At 33.1% G+C, this 17,198-nt stretch overlaps 2 long non-coding RNA genes and 2 pseudogenes across 2 annotated transcripts; 2 read left to right on the top strand and 2 right to left on the bottom strand.

Moving 5' to 3' along the window:
* The first annotated feature begins 6,740 nt into the window (after positions 1-6,740).
* Positions 6,741-10,045, top strand: LOC130495714 (uncharacterized; annotated as a pseudogene).
* On the bottom strand, positions 8,362-8,903 carry LOC108855844 (uncharacterized). The gene is made up of 2 exons (XR_001950132.2): positions 8,812-8,903; positions 8,362-8,587 (listed from the first exon to the last, which is right to left on the bottom strand). It is a non-coding gene; the product is annotated as an uncharacterized LOC108855844 (long non-coding RNA).
* Positions 10,046-10,788: 743 nt separating the features above from the next.
* Positions 10,789-11,239, bottom strand: LOC130503928 (uncharacterized). Its single transcript, XR_008941078.1, has 2 exons — positions 11,121-11,239; positions 10,789-11,011 (listed from the first exon to the last, which is right to left on the bottom strand). It is a non-coding gene; the product is annotated as an uncharacterized LOC130503928 (long non-coding RNA).
* A 3,352-nt stretch (positions 11,240-14,591) lies between these two features.
* Positions 14,592-15,683, top strand: LOC108838954 (inactive beta-amylase 9-like; annotated as a pseudogene).
* The last annotated feature ends 1,515 nt before the right edge of the window (positions 15,684-17,198 follow it).

Below are 17,198 nucleotides of genomic sequence, written 5' to 3'. Positions count from 1 at the left end.
TATATTTAATTTGTAAATAGCCAAATATATTAAAAATAATATTTATTAACTGAATTACCCGAATATTGTTATCTTAAATTCTAAAATTATCTGAAACTGAACTGGAACCTAATCGCGAACCGACTGTTTACACACCTACAAATATTAGTTATAGTTGATTTTTAAATAACCAAATATAATAAAAATACTAATTATTAATCAAATTACCTGAATATTTGTCTAGTCAAAACTTTTAAATTATCCAAATCATCAAACTTCAAAAAATCTTATGCTTAAAAACCATGGTTAAAAATTCGACTATAATTTTGTTATCTCAAACCAATAACTGGAATAAAGGAAAGCAGCAGAGTGATTTCATAAACAACCACATGAGTTGTTCAACACAACAATTTAAAAGAAACTTCTGCATAGATTCTCGATAGGCACTCATAATATGGCCTCAATATATTATTACATGGTAAACTATTTTTTTCTGGTAAAACATAGTAAACTATTTTCTTTCGAAGTTAATCTGATTTTATATATCTTTTTACCTGTGTTCATTTGTTTATTTTCACTATATATATATATATATATATATATATATATAGATAGATGTCGATGTTAATTGTATTGTAGTCGAAAACTTTATCACTTTAATTTAATGGTTTCCTTCTCCTTTGGTCTATAGGTGATGAGTTGGAGTGCATAATAATTTTCTTTTGTCGAATAACTGAGGTCATATATATGTCATATTTTTTTTTATGCCAAGAATATATGATATGTACGTGAATATCATCTGTTTTTAGATGAAAGTACTGGATCCCAATATTATAGAAATCCCAATTTTATAGGAAGTAAAGGGAAGGGGGAGGGAGATTTTACAAAGTCTGTTCTTATAAAAAAAGAGTCACTTACATCAAGTTGGTTATGTTTAGAAGGTGGTTATGGATGTGATTACATAATATATTTAGATAATAATTAAAATGCAGTTATAAAATAAGTCGGACTGAAATATATCAACCGGTCATTATCCAATTTTAATACTATTGATTTTTACATTAGGTAAAAAAGACAATAAACTCAAATTCTAAACTTTATTCAAAACATACATGTCGTTGATTTATTCATTTAACTTATTCAGTTGGAATCTGTTTATCCAAAAGTTTTATCTCTTTGCATTGATCACCTTATAGTTGATCAAAGTTGTGTAATATCTTTTTTTATTCGTAAGTTATATAATGGTTGACATGTACTTTAATTAATGAGATTATTGCATAGTTAAAACATAACCTCTTTTCGATATTTCTTGTGGTGAAGTACGCTTGCAGATTTAGCAAAAAAAAAAAAGAAGTACGCTTGCAGAGTTTTCTGGTTTTTTTTGCATTCTCTTCGCAATTCTCATTTTTCAGTATAGTGGACTGTGGACCCTGCATGCTTAACTTTATCTCCGGTCGGTTGTCATTGCTCATTTTTACTCATCCTCTCTGCTCTATTTCGATATAAACTCCGTACGTTATTTAGTTGTAGGAAAATTAACACTTTACATTTATGTAATTATTTTTACCATATTTAATCGAAAACATTAGTTTGAGAAACTTTTGTCAAAAAAAAAACATTAGTTTGAGAAACACACCTTCACAAATATCAAAAGAACGGAAAAGGAAGAAATAATTGATGTGGCCTACTCGGACAAGTGACCACTAAATAACTATCGTCGCTTAATATTTTTCTTTCGGATAGTTATAATAGTTTTGCTTCATTCAGCTAGAATGTTTGCGTCAAACAAATAAAAAACAAGTTAGTGGTATAACCTAGAAAGGTAATTAAGGATCACCACTTGTTTCCAAGGTAAAGTTAAATATATAGTATTACTTAACGATTACAATTTCTCATGTATAGTATATAATATCCAAGTAAAGCAAACTACATATTAAAATATGACTATTTTGTTTAGGAAGGGGAATGTTCAAAAGCATGTGAAACTAATATCTAATAACTAAATGAATTAAATAGATAAAGTCTAATTAAAATATTGATAAAATCATGAAATGGTTTTCATGATTATATGATTTACTTATCAGAATCGAAATGTTGCATCAACAGTTTTTTCTGTATTTATGTTTTGTCTTCAAATTACACTTGTCAAAACCGGTTAAACAAAGATTCAAAAAAAAAGACCTGTTAAACAAGTAATGAATCCAACTAATAGACACAAATGTCAAAGAGAGAGAGATAGAGTGTGGGGGACCGCATGGTGGTGGTTGCCACTTTGGTCAAAGGTTTCTATTTTGGGAATTTCCAGAAACGGATAAGGAAATATTATATCATCATCAGACAGTCGCAAGTGATACTCGATGCCAGGTAAAATCTTTGTTTTTTCTCTTCTTTCTCTCGCTCTAATTTTTTTTTTTTTAAATCAATATTTTTAGAACGGTCGTTTTAGGAATTTTTTTAATTATATTTTACGTTTCCAGAGAGGAAAACCCAACGAAATCTTTTCCGGTGAAATATTTTTTTATTTCTTGTGTGCCGTGCTTTTAGGATTGAAATTTCTATAGTTTTTATTTTTTGCTAAATTGAAATTTTTATAGTTAGAAGAGCATGGGGAGAACTATATAATATCTAATATATTATATAAGATTATTTTAGTATGATTTTAGTTAAATAATTGTATTTTGTTTTTAACAAAAGCTAAAACCACTGCAAATGAATATGTGGGTTCACTTGGCAGTATTTAACAGCACCAGTATATATGGGTCTCACCCAAAATTGCTTAGAAATGTTTAAAATAAAAGAAATAGAAAAGTAAAAAGAGAAAGAGAGAAAAAAAACAAAAGCAGATATGTTACTCGAAATGAATAACTGTGAACCAGAATTGAGAATGAATCAAATTGTCATCTTTCTCGTGACTCAGAACTTTTATTTTTATTAATTATATAAGTAATATAAGTTATTTATCTATTTCAAAATTATACATGTTTTGGAAAAAAAATATTTCATAAAAATACATTTCTTTTTTATATTTTCAATATAGTTTTTGTCAATTAATAATAAAATTTTGAGAAGTTTAAAAACATTAATTTCATTTTGTAAAGTCTTACTGATTTAAAAATATAAGATATATAACATTACAAAAGAATGTTTTAAAAATTCTGTTGAGATATTTCTTTTTTTTTTTTGAGAAAAGGGCTTTTAGTTGTGATATTTCCCTCTCTATTTTACTTGTGTTTTTCAAATGTAACTTATTTTTGTCTGAATACTGGAATAAAAATCCCACGTTGGGAATGCTCTTCAAAAAATCCTCTTTTCGATATTTCTTGTACGTGAAGTACGTTTGAAAAGTTCTTTTTCATTCTCTCCACAATTCATATTTTCACTATAGTGGACTGACTCTCCATGCTTCAATTTCTCTCCTCTCTGTCGTCATTTGCATTAATCATTTTTAATCTATTTCTTTTTTTTTTTCTGAAAGAATGTTAAATTGTATTCCTCAAAAAAAGCTTTTGTACAAAATGTTTTGCTACCCATGATTACACTGGAAATCTATACAACTGAAAATTGATAAGAAAGCTAATCAAACTCTAGTTGCAAACCAGAGTTGCAAGACATCTTCCATCTCTTCACTCTCTTGGATATCAACAGACTGAGTTTATTTCTTACTCCCTTATCTGTTATCCTCTTTATCACCTCCACTAACAACAACTTCTCTCCATGTTTTACTCTATTCCGTTCTCGCCAAACTCTATTCCTCTATTCCTCTTTTCGATATTTCTTGTACGTGAAGTACGTTTGAAAAGTTCTTTTTCATTCTCTCCACAATTCATATTTTCACTATAGTGGACTGACTCTCCATGCTTCAATTTCTCTCCTCTGTCGTCATTTGCATTAATCATTTTTAATCTATTTCTTTTTTTTTTCTGAAAGAATGTTAAATTGTATTCCTCAAAAAAGCTTTTGTACAAAATGTTTTGCTACCCATGATTACACTGGAAATCTATACAACTGAAAATTGATAAGAAAGCTAATCAAACTCTAGTTGCAAACCAGAGTTGCAAGACATCTTCCATCTCTTCACTCTCTTGGATATCAACAGACTGAGTTATTTCTTACTCCCTTATCTGTTATCCTCTTTATCACCTCCACTAACAACAACTTCTCTCCATGTTTACTCTATTCCGTTCTCGCCAAACTCTATTCCTCTATTCCTCTTTTCGATATTTCTTGTACGTGAAGTACGTTTGAAAAGTTCTTTTTCATTCTCTCCACAATTCATATTTTCACTATAGTGGACTGACTCTCCATGCTTCAATTTCTCTCCTCTCTGTCGTCATTTGCATTAATCATTTTTAATCTATTTCTTTTTTTTTTTCTGAAAGAATGTTAAATTGTATTCCTCAAAAAAAGCTTTTGTACAAAATGTTTTGCTACCCATGATTACACTGGAAATCTATACAACTGAAAATTGATAAGAAAGCTAATCAAACTCTAGTTGCAAACCAGAGTTGCAAGACATCTTCCATCTCTTTCACTCTCTTGGATATCAACAGACTGAGTTTATTTCTTACTCCCTTATCTGTTATCCTCTTTATCACCTCCACTAACAACAACTTCTCTCCATGTTTTACTCTATTCCGTTCTCGCCAAACTCCATCATCACTGCTTGATCTATTTCGACAACCCCTCTCTGACATAAGAATCATCATGTTGTCTTTTTTCGTGATGATTCTTATGTCATCTACGTCTTTCAGTTTCTGCGGACTTTCGGCACCACTCTTGACGATTCAGAGTCCCGACGGCGATATCATAGAGTGCATCAACACGAAGGATCAACCGTCTTTAAAGAGTCCCATGTTGCAAAACCACTCATTCCAGGTATTTTACATTCTCTATAATCCTTGGTGTATACTTTTTCTCAGTTGTGTAACTAATTTGTTTCAATTTGTACATGTCTTGTTCTGTCTTAAACCTCATCAGAATCCTTTGAACATGCCTTTGACATTTGATTAGTACCCACTTTTCCGTTCACTACTGTTTTTTTCTTTCTCGAGCGAACTTCTCCATTATCCCCTTGCGATGCATGTAGTTACAACTAGAACTTCCCTGGTTATTGGTGACTAACAAGGAGAGCTTTCATGGAAATTCTTTAAGCTCCTAGTTATCTTGAGATGAGCCTGATTGTCATGCTGAATGCAAAACAAGTTTTAAACAGTCCTGAGTTGACATTTGTTAAACGATTACCCGCAACACTTGAAAGGCCTTGTAAGCTTATTCATCTTCACTGCTCAATACTCCACAATCTCTCTTTTGATACTTTCAAACCTTAGTTTTAACTAATGACTTCACCAAAACCACTCCGTTTAATGATTTTATGAATGTTTGAAGTTGGTAGCACAATCCATATATCATCTTTTCATGTCTAACTCCCTATTTGTTTTCTGTAAACAGGAGTACCCCAGCGGGATGGTAAAGACAGAAGAAGGAGGATTCGGCTGGCAGGTGTGGCACCGCAATGGAACAGCGTGCCCTCATGGGACTTTCCTATACGACGCGTTGAAGCTGAAGCTGAACTTTCAGAGGGGAAATACGGTCCCCTGATTTCTGACGCCGCAGACAGAGCTACCCGAGGGCATCAGGCAAGCTTCTTTCATTCGGTTAGAATAGGCGTTATTAGTTTAACATATATTTAAGTTTGGTCTATATCTGTGCACTGTGTATTCGAACAGTTTATTATTATTCCCAACATGAATAACTGATGTGTACTTTGGTGAAAAACAGTATGCTGTAGGGTACGTGAGAGATCTACCCATATATGGAGCGAAAGCCACGCTAAGCGTCTGGAACCCAGTCGTGGAGTCAGAGGACGACTTCAGTTTGGCTCAAATCTGGGTCACGTCCGGAAGTTACGAAAACAACGACCTTAACACGCTGGAGACGGGTTGGCAGGTAATGTTATCAAATTATACTTATTTCATGTTACTCAGAATACATCAGAAATTTATGTATGCCAATGTCTAACCATAAAGTTGATTGTGATACTTAGGTCTACCCGTACAAGTATGGCGATCACCAGCCTAGACTGTTCACATATTGGACGGTGAGTTTTCTCTTCTTCTTTTTTGCTTTCTAATATTAACAAATACACTTAGCAGAACTATTTTATTATCACTACTGTTATTAGGAACTAATGCAGTTCTATTAGGTCTCCTATAATACTATAAATTTTGAGAAGAAACATATATATAGAACAATTCGCACATAAGATAAGTATGGTTTACAATGTTCATTAATTTAGTTTCAAAAGAAAGAAAAAGGCGCCAAATTTTAGCCAAAAAAAAAAAAAAAAAGAAAGAAAAAGGTTAACAAAGTTATTGGGCTTTAGCTGAAAGAGAAAAAAATGTAACTGGGCTTCTAGAACAAACTTTGATAATCATAGGATCCTGTAATATAATAATACTATAAATTTTGAGAAGAAACGTATATATATATATAACAATCCGCACGTATATACCTGAATGATTTGACGTGTAGTGTGCTTTTATCTTTGGTCATACCTATTAAGTATGGTTTACAATGTTCATTAATTTAGTTTCAAAAGAAAGAAAAAGGTTAACAAAGTTATTGGGCTTTAGCTGAAAGAGAAAAAAATGTAATTGGGCTTCTAGAACAAACTTTGATAATCATATGAACTATGTGAAACGAGACATGTAAGATAAAGACGTAATTGGGCTTCTAGACAAACTTTGATAATCATAGGAACCATGCGAAACGAGACAAAGAAATCAGGGGTAATAAGAACATTCCAAATGGTCAATAAAATAGTCTGTGTAAATTTGAAACGTAACAACCAATTCAAGTTTATTTGGTTGAATCTTCGTAAATTTCAGGGAGATGCCTATCTTACCACCGGGTGTTACAACCACTATGGTAAAGGATTTGTGCATGTCAACAGACATGTCGCCCTAGGAGGAGCCATCAGCGGGACTTCGACTATTGGGGGAGACCAATTCGATATAGCCTTCCAGATTTGGAAGGTAAGTTATTATTATTCCTTTTTTGACATGAAGGTTACTATTACTTATCTATATACATAAAGTCATTTTAAGATTAACTATTGACCAAAAAAGGATATGGGTTGCTCCCACGTAATCTTTTCTTTAACGAGGTTAAATTTTTCACATTCGTCCAACTTTATAATTGGGCCCTTTGATACTCTGGGCTATCTCTCACCACCACAATAACGAAACCTCCCTCCTCTGAAACGCCTCTCCTCCATGTCCATTTAATTCTCATTTCCCCCCTTCTCCTTTCAACTCCTTCATATAGGATCTGAGGACCATCACTTGGCTCTACTTCACAGCCTACAACAAATGGTCGGTCTTACCTAGGGATGTTGTATAGGCTGTCCAGCCCAACCCAACTTTATTTAGCTTAAGCTCAACCCTAAGTGAACCCTAACCCTTTTAGAACCCATTAGACTATGTAAAATAGGGCTGAACCCTTCTTAACCCTTTAAACCATTTATTTTTTTTACTATTTAAACACCATTGTATTAGTAATACATATCAAATAAAATAGTTTCTGATTAAAATAGCAAAAAGTTTGGAATCATTATTGAATGTCACAAAACATGCTTGAATGTTTGAAACAAACCACAACATCATAAAAAAAATGATCTATTTTGATAAATGTTTCTTCTGCTCTTGCGCTATCTCAACTTTGCTTTCTTTTTTCAATTCCACTACTTCTGTGTGCTGTCCACAAACAAACAAGAAAGTAAACAAAGATCAACCTCGTGAAATTGTGCTGACTACACATTGAACTAAGGAAATGCATAAAGCATGATCACGCATCATCTCGTGAAGAGTGACACAATGCACAACCTCTTTCCTCGTCTGCAACTCAACTTTGTACACATGAACTAACAACGCTTGCTCTCATGAACTAAGAACACAAAACAGCCTTGTACACATCTGCTCTAACATCTCATGAACTAAACCATGCCCTCATGATAAATCCAATTATGACACTAAAGTGTTAAGGTAGATGGGCTTCACACTTAAAACCAATTGGTGATAAGTGGATTGACCCATCTATCTTATATACTAGTGAATATTAGTTCCAACTTCCGATGTGGGACACTTTGTGTCTAATACGCCCCCTCGAGATGATGGCTCTTTAAGCGTCAATCTCGGAATTTATGGGCAAAGATCGATGGGCCAGCTTTGGGCACGGATCGATGTGGATCGGGTTGAACTTTGTGGATCGTGGGCTCTGATACCATGTTAAGATAAATGGGCTTCACACTTAAAACCAATTGGTTTTAAGTGGATTGACCCATCTATCTTATATACTAGTGAATATTAGTTCCAACTTCCGATGTGGGACACTTTGTGTCTAATATAAAGAACAGGACAAATTGAGTTTATTACAAAATCAAAACAAATGAGCTATCTGAGAATAATAAAAAAGAATATTTGCCACAATCACAAAGTCAGATTCTAGAGTCAAACTGAAACAGAGAACCACATGAGATAACGAATAACAAACAGATAATCTGATTTGATCGGAGATGAAGCTAAGAGACGGGTTAAAACCTCCTCTTACCCTGAAACGAAACCAAGTGACAAGGGTTTTCTCATCAGGAACATGAATCAAAACCAACATCGAGAAAAGGCTTACACGATGTATATACCAGTGGCTCAAATCAAGCTATAAGATTATCAAAGCTATGAATTTCAAACACAAACAAGTAATTTTTCAAAAACACAGAACATAACTTTCCTCTAGTTCGAAATCTTAACTAAACCCAGATTGATTGTAAGGCCTAACCTCCAGATACGGCGAGAGAGAGGAGGAAAGAGGGAGACTGGCGGAGAGAGAAGAAGAGTCGTTTGAACATAAAACATTGATTTTATATTTTTATAAATCTAACTAGGGCCTAACCCGATTTAAACCCATCCTTATATTAGTCCAACTCTAAATTGATCCGAAATGCTTTAGAATAATTACTTAGTGTTCTAAATTTTTATATATGGGCTGGGCCAACCCAAAATACATCAGCCCTATACAACATCTCTAATTCACACGACTATAAACAAACTTCTATGGAAAGAGGTGATCCTTAAAGCTTCCTTGGAAGCTCTCGTTCTTTGCATGAAGCCCCAATTGTTGACACCTTAGCTAACGCAACTCTCTTCGAGCTTTTAAACTCGCCTACCTAGTATTCGTTTGTTTATCATTTTAGTAAAGGTTCGGTTCGTTCAAAAAACAATTTCAATTTGGTTTCCATCTGTTATTATTGGTATTATTGACTATCGAGAACGAGTCGATCATATTGATAACTGACCGGTATGGATTCAAAATTTAACCCCCCCCCCTCAATAGTTGATATTCCATTTAATACTCCTAGGCATCTATAATAAAAATACTTTAAAGTTTGATTATGATTGTTACAGCTTGGATATTTAATTGCATTTGATTTGGTTTAATGTTTGCTAACAATAAACAAAATTTTCAGGATCCCCTTTCAGGCCATTGGTGGTTGGGTATGGGCCTGAATGTAGTCCGGATCGGTTACTGGCCCGTCGAGCTATTCACTACTCTCTCTGGTCATGCCTCCCAAGTGCAGTGGGGTGGGGAGGTTCTGTACCTGAACAGCTCTGGAATGAGCAATACCACCCAGATGTTCCGGGAAATTTCCAGGAAAAGGATTCAGGAAAACAGCATATTTCTGCAACCTACAGATTGCTGAGAAGAACCGTTCCTTTCTGCCGCCTCGAGACTTTCAGATAGGAGCTACTCAGCCTGACTCCTACGGCGTTAAGAAGACGCATAGTACCGGCTGTGGAGAGCATTTCTACTATGGAGGGCCAGGGCCACTACGATCGTCGTCTTTTCGTAGCGATCCTTTAGCTCTTGTGGTTTTATTTTTTGCTATTTATTTTGTTGTTTAGTTATCATTCTGTAGCCACTTCATATAATATATGTGCTACCTACTTTAATCGTTTGTGTGTGTATTGTAAAAGATTCAGTTGAGAAAAATTATATTTTCAGTTTTTTGATATATGCATTATAATAAAGTAGTAATTTGCAGTCGATATTAATCATAGTAGCCTATAGGCCTGGGCATTTTACCCGGACCCGAAGACTCGACCCGAAACCGACCCGAGAAAACCCGGTCCGGGTAGGAACCGATCCGATCAAATTACCCTATCGGGTCTTGTTGTAGAGGACCCGCTGGTCTTGGACCCGACCCGACCCGAAACCGAAACCCGACGGGTACCCGAACTAATAATGTAAATTAAATAAAATGAATTTAGGGGGAGTCGAAGACGGGTTATTTGTCTACAGAGCAAAGGGATCAGCCATTAGGAGACAACCAATTATTGATCAATCTCGCATAGTTTAATATATATACACATTTTAATATAATAAAAACACAAATTTTAAATAAAATGTCAAATATTTTCAGATATATTAATATTTTCAGATGCTTTTAAGGTATTTTTAGATATTTTTTAGGTCGAACCCGAACCGAACCCGATCCGAACCCGACCCAGAACCAAACCGATAAATTCTAATTACCCGAATGGGTCCAACTATATAAGACCCGATCCGACCCGGACCCGGTAAGACCCGAACCGACCCGGAACCAAAAATTTGAAATTACCCTATCGGGTCATAAACTCGTAGACCCGAAAGACCCGGACCCAAAAGGACCCGGCCCGAACCCGACCCGACGACCCGAATGCCCAGGCCTAGTAGCCTAGAAAATTATAAATGAAGCCCTTAAATCAGTGCACAAAATAAAACGAAACGAAGCTCTTAAATATTTTATTAGATTAGGTAGATGATGCCTACAAGGTACCACAACAACATCTTAAGGGAGTATTAGGAGTAGGCACTATACAAGTTCCGGTTTGAAACCCTTTAGTAGTACAATCAAAAAAGCACATATGAGGTAAGTAGCTGTCCGAGCATAAAGTCTTAGCGCAGTAAGTATACTTGATTTTATTCTCGTGCTCCGCACCTACACAAACCCACACAAAACATATACGATATTTGTTAATTCTTCAATTATTGTCTTTAAACCATCATGTCGAACTAAGCAGAATAACTACAGTAAAATTTCAACGAACCTGAAACCAAAATGTTGGTGTTAAACACTGAAGCTGCTAATATCACAACAAGAGAAAAAATCACCAAATTTTGTGTGTTCGCCATATTTTTTTCTTCTGTGTAAAATATATAGCAAGAGAAATATCCTGACTTTTCACGTCTTGTAGAGAACCTCTATTTATATAGCTTTTAGTCTTGGGAATCACAAATTTCATTTTTGTTTTATTTTATTTTAATTGATTTTCCATATTGATACATGTAAATCAAGAATATTTATTTATATATTTGACCAATTAAGTTATTTTGTAAATTTGTCAAAGAAAACATATTGTTCAAATCTTAATCTAATCAGATGAGATGCAGTGACCTGAAAATCATATGAGCTGTCAAGGAATATCATTATTACCATATTCTGTACATGTCAACTATATGGTTAATGAAAACCAACACGTTGACAAAAAATAATATAACTTTTAGTCTTGGGAAATCACAAATTTCCATTTTTATTTTATTTTATTTTAATTGGTTTTCCATATTGATACATACAAATCAAGAATATTTATTTATATATTTGACCAATTAAGTTATTTTGTAAATTTGGTCAAAGAAAATATATTGTTCAAATCTTGATTCAGTGACCTGAAAATCATATGAGCTGTCAAGGAATATCATTGTTACCCTATTCTGTACATGTCAATATATGATTGATTCTTGTAATTACTGCAAACCTTACGCTCCTCTGTAATATATATTCATCAGTGTTTTTAAAACCGGACCGGCAAGCGAACCGGAAATATTTTAGGTCACGGATCAATATGGTTCGACCTGGTTTGATTGGGTTCGACCGGGTTTGATGTACTAAACTGAATTTAATAATGTTTTGTATATAATATGTATATTTTAACAAATAAATTTAGAAAATAGAAAACTGAAATGTAATAAAAATAATAAAATAATCTAATAGTTTAAATCGAAATCAATAGAAAAAATACATTTAAAGTTTACTTTCCAGGTTTTTATCACTATAAATCTTTATCATCTTTTTAAAAAAATATATACACATTGTGACGGTTGTTCTATGTTTGAATTTGATGGAAGTAGAATTTCGTGATCATTCTCTTCCATTCCTTACTACAGTGTTAAAGTTTTGCACAGAACATCAAAAACTACAGTGTTAAAGTTTTGCATAGAACATCAAAAACATAAACGTAAGTTTTCAATTATTAATAGTTTACAAAAAAAAAGGTTTTCAATTATTAGTTTCACCCAAAAAGATAATACTTTGTGAAACGTCACAAACTTAAAAAGAAAAAAGATCTAAAGATAAAAATATCTTGAGTTGTAGTTTGTCACAAACCATATTTTTTATTTAAAAAAACTAATAATTTTATTAACAAAATTTTTGTTTTCTATACAAATCAGGGTTTAATCGGTTCGTTGGATCACCGGTTCCCGGGTTTTTAACGGTTCAATATAGGTTTTTAACTGGTTCAATTTTGATTGGGTTTTGGCATTAATCCAACCCGGCTTGGTGTCCGGTTCGCGGTTGAATCCGATCCGACCGCCGGTTCGATCCGAGTTTAAAAATACTGATATTCAGTATTCAACCGAACCGGCGGTCGGACCGGACCGGTCCGGGTTGCTGATATTCATACTCCTTGTTCACGAATAAGACACAATTTTACATCTCTATATGCAAGGCTCTACTGCAATAAAATTTATTTTCTTTATGTTAAACAGTTTTTGATTATAATGTAAAATAAAACAAGACACCATATGTCCGAAATATTTAGTTTTATGATAAAATATACGTAATATATGTCTGTAGTATATCATGTATTGGCTTCTGCGTCTTAATGAAATCTTTAGATGGAAAAAGAAAATATTCTTCAGCCTAGCTGTAACGCTCTCTATCGCTCACAGGTGTCTAGCATCAACGTCTCTTAGATCAAATGCTGATTTAACTGTAATAATTATTCCATCACTTTGCATCTCAATTTCCAGTCGTCCACTAATCCCATTTCCTGTAAAGTGTTTTCCCTTTTCACTTCATTTGCGCTCCCAAATAAGTGAAATCATGTCACACATCCATCCCAACTCTTGCAAATTACGTAATTTATTATGATTTACATTTCCGTGATGTAGAGTTCATACTCTATTGATACTCGCAGAAGTCTTAGTAGAGTTCATACTCTATTGATAAAGAAGACATTCGAAGAAAATTCATCTTTACTATTTATTTTTATTTTCTACATGTTTTCATTATGCCATTTGTTATGTCTGTATTTTCATATCTATCTTGTTAAAACAGAAACATTCTGTTGGACCTAACATTTATTTTATAAGTTTTTAAATTAAATACACATTTATACTTTATAATTAAACATACATTAAATCATTAATGCTCATTTCTTTATACTACTATCAATGTTTCCAAACAATATACTTATTTCTTTATACTACTATCAATATTTCCAAACAATATATTTATTTCTTTATACTACTATCAATGTTTCCAAACAATATACTTATTTCTTTATAGTACTATCAATGTTTCCAAAGAATATATTTTTATACTACTATCAATGTTTCCAAATAATACAATAATTAATCTTAGTTATTTTATATCTATCATTTTCTCTTTAAAATTTTGTAGAAACGTTCATAATTTCATAAATTGCAAAATAGTGAACTTTAAAATTTCGATTATAAGATTACAATTTATGAAACTATTACAATTTAAATCTAATTAGATTACATATCGGTCATCCATCAGTTGAATCGGTTAGTCTCGGGTTTTAGTGATTTTTTAATATGAATATTTTAAAAACATAAATTGAATTGTCAGATCTCCGGATTAACCGGTATAATCACAATCGGGTTGAATTTAAAAATACTGATTTAAATGCAAAAATATTTTAAATACACATTCTTTAAAAATTACCAAAATATTTGTTAAATATCTCGCGCTTCAAAAGCGCGGATCAAAATCTAGTGTATGTTACATTACATGTATTTGAATCATTTTCAACAATCTTAATAATTTTAAGTTGTTAAAAAGAATAACAAATAAAGTACTGCATTTAGTACATGTGGTTTTCTCGATCTCACTTCCTTCAGACATAACCTGTTAACCACAAATCACTTTCGATCTTTATTCGGATTAAATTTAAATGATAAAAATTACGTTCTTTTTTTTGGATCAAAAAATGAAAGTTCCAGTGATTGGTAACCCTCAAGCGAAGATCTGGAGATGAGAATTAAATATGCAGGGAGCTCGGGTTTAGATTTGGATCCGACGTAATCTCCGGTGAATCGTCTCCGATCAAGCTCCGTTTCTGAAACCCACTACACACTATAGATCAGTAAGTGTTCTCTCCCCCCCCAATCGATTGCCATTGCTTTATGAGTTTGATTTCAATTGCAAAATTGCGTCTTTCTCTAATTTGAAAAAAAAAAATCAGGAGAAAAAGGTCTCTCCTTTATATCCCATGGGATTGTTAGCAAGGGTGAATGTAATTATTTATATATGTAATTAAACAATATTTTTGTTCTTGATGGTAAGACTCCTATGGAGGGAGGTTTATGGTGGTTTCTGCGAAGAGCTCCAAGTCTGCTTTCACGGACTACATGGGCAACACAATCACGGTGTTGTTTTACACTTTGTATTCTCTCAGTATGTCTTCTACTCTGGTTTCAGTTTCTGATTTTAGCTCATGTGTGTTTACAGTAGGAGAGTTCCAGTGTTACTACGTTGCACACATGCTTTCCGCTCTCAAATACTACGCTTAATCCACAGGGATCCCAACCCTCTTTGGTGACCACACGATGCTCCTGCTTACGATCAACAGCCTCATTCCAAGACGGTGGACATGGTTGGTACTCGTCTCTTCTCACCTCCCATGCAGACCGTGTCCTTGCTTCATCAGCATTCAGCGGAAGTGGTGTGTCTCTAAGTGGGAAGCTACCTCTCTGGAACAAGCTAAGATCTCAGCCTTCTGAGTTAACAGCTGGGTTCTGCAGCTCTAATGATAATACCTGGAATGGATCTTTACGACGCGAGCACCAATCACCGGCCTCTCTCTCTCTAGCCCATAAGTCATTACTTTCCCAAATCAAAAACATCATGTAAGAAACGCAGAGTGGTTGTTTCAGGTCGTTGAGAATCTGAAGGATGGGAGTGTAGGAATTGATATGTTCACTAACCAGAGAATGGGAGCTCTTTTCTTCTCTCCTGACCATTTTCATGCTTTCACAGTCTTTGTTCGGAACATGAAACCAGGTCGAGCTGTCCTTATATGATCAAGCAGTAGAGGATGATCCTCAGACCGTGAGCTTAGGTTCAGGCACTGGTGCACATAGTTTGCAAACCGCTTGATGAGTAGTATTCATGTTTGTATCCACTTGTTCATAAAACATGAATCCTGAAGTTTCAGACAGAGATCTCTTGTTTCCTTATAGAGTACTCAATGCCTCGACAATTTTTGAGGCATCCTCATGTTTGTAGGTCTTTCAAGTAAAACGCGATTTGCAAGTTGATATCTTTGTGATTAATGTGATAGCTTCATTTTTTGGTTTTGGTATTTTAAGGTTGTTGGATTGTGAATGATTTTAGCAATATTTAGTAGATACTGTATATACATGATTTTGCCAGTACCAAATCGATAGGATATATGTAATTCTTAATTCATATATTATTTTCTGACAAATAAATTTTAATATATGAAATATCAATTTTAATATATGAAATTTTAGTGTGGTCGCATGAAATGCGTCGCTGCCGTATCAGGAAGAGGTGTGACCTTAGAATGGTTCAATCTTACCGGGTTATAAAGTCTGGTTTTGGTGGTTTGGAGAGGAGTGCTCTCGATGTGGTGTCGTTTGATGTGGTGTCGTTAGAAGTTAAGGTTATCGTTCGGTGGGTTCAACGATAAATCTCGTTCATAAGCATCTTGAGTTAGATTGCTGCAAGTTTGGTGTGCTAGTATCATTGTGAGTTCCATTGAATTAAATTAGTTGTGGAGTTGTGTTGTTTGTTTAAAGCCGCCCGGTGTGGGTTTTAGTTGCATATCTATAGGCTCTTGTTGCTGTGAATCAGCTTATGTATCAAACTTTGTATTCCTCTTTCGAATAAATATTATCGGATTGGAAAAAATATATATGAAATTTCAATATATTATTCCCAATTACTCTAATATAAAACTGGAGTCGACAAAAAAAAATACTCTATATAAAACTGGAAAAAAGTTTCAAATTGTATGACTTCATGTTACAGGTATAGTGCGTGGTTTAATGATGTTCTCGTGAATTGCATTACTATAGTTATTTGGTAGTATTTTTATAGTTTTAATAGTTATAAGTTATTACATAGATAGTAAAAAGAAATTACATTTCATTTTACGTCATTAGTTTAATAATATACTAGAGCTTGACCCGTGCGCCCGCACGGGTTGTTATTTTCATTTTTATATAAATGAATATTATTTAAATGTTTATTGGTTTATATTTTAAATATTTATTATATTTTAAATATTTTATAAATACAACAATTAAATAGTTTACGTGCTGTTGAAAGTAGTGACTCGTATCCGTTACTAAATTTTTGACGAAACATTGATCTATTGATATGTTTGAATAATATTTCTTTTAACATGAAATTATTTTTCAAATGTAATAAGAATTTAAATATTTTGATCAGATATAGACAATACGGTGAGATTTAAATACGTTAGGAAACAAATATCTGGTTATAAGCATTAAACATTGTTTCACGAAGATATTTAAATTTTCTTGTCGAAAATAATTAATAGTAACTGAAATGATTAAACGTATATGTTTGAAAATTTTGAAATATAATCTTAGGTGGGATTATATTATATTAAAATTAATATTCACTTACAAATATTTCATATTGTTCTATAAGTTGTTTAAAGATATTCAAATCTTAGCATATATAAATTTTATTTTTTAAAATAATTAATGGTAAGTTAAACATATATTTTAGGAATATTCATAATTATGTCTAATATCGAATTTTAAACTTGATTTTTGTTCAAAATAATTAATGGTAACATTATCCGAGTTTAATATAAATTAAA

Source organism: Raphanus sativus, chromosome 1 (genome assembly GCF_000801105.2).
Source record: "Raphanus sativus cultivar WK10039 chromosome 1, ASM80110v3, whole genome shotgun sequence".
Lineage (NCBI taxonomy): Eukaryota > Viridiplantae > Streptophyta > Magnoliopsida > Brassicales > Brassicaceae > Raphanus > Raphanus sativus.
This window is presented reverse-complemented; position numbering and strand designations above follow the sequence as displayed.